Raw genomic sequence first — 571 nt, 5'->3', positions numbered from 1 at the left:
TCACAACATTCATAGCTTAAATTTTAGTTTCTTCATGTTTTAAATGTGTAAGAACTAAGGAACATTTTCAAAGCATAGCTGAAAAAAGTGTTGTTTAGCAAGACTGTGTTAGTTCCTGAAAAGTTGATAGTTTGGGGAGATAGTGCTTATCTTCAAACTGACATTGAGGCATGACTGTTGTAAAGTTATGAAACATTCACAACTTAAAGATGCACTGTCACTGTGGAGAGCTCTCTCTCTCTCTCTTTCGCTCTCTCTCTCACACTCAAACACACACACACACACACACACACACACACACACACACTAATTGTTGCTGAGGGAAGATGAGCACACTGTCATTCAGTCATTCATTCAAGGTATGGTGCTGCATCATGTGATGAGGCCCATGTGAGGCAGATTTTAAGGCCAGTCACAGGAGTGTCATTTAGATTAAATGAAAAAATAAAACATCATTACTCGCGCATACACACACACACACACACACACACACACACACACACACACACACACACACACACACACACGTTTACTTTTGTCACTTTTGGAAATTGCATAGACTTACATTAAT

This window comes from Seriola lalandi, unplaced genomic scaffold (genome assembly GCF_002814215.2).
Source record: "Seriola lalandi dorsalis isolate HSWRI2012SDOR001 ecotype SW California unplaced genomic scaffold, Sedor1 jcf7180002053944, whole genome shotgun sequence".
Classification (NCBI taxonomy): Eukaryota; Metazoa; Chordata; class Actinopteri; order Carangiformes; family Carangidae; genus Seriola; species Seriola lalandi.
Note: the sequence above shows the minus strand (reverse complement) of the source record.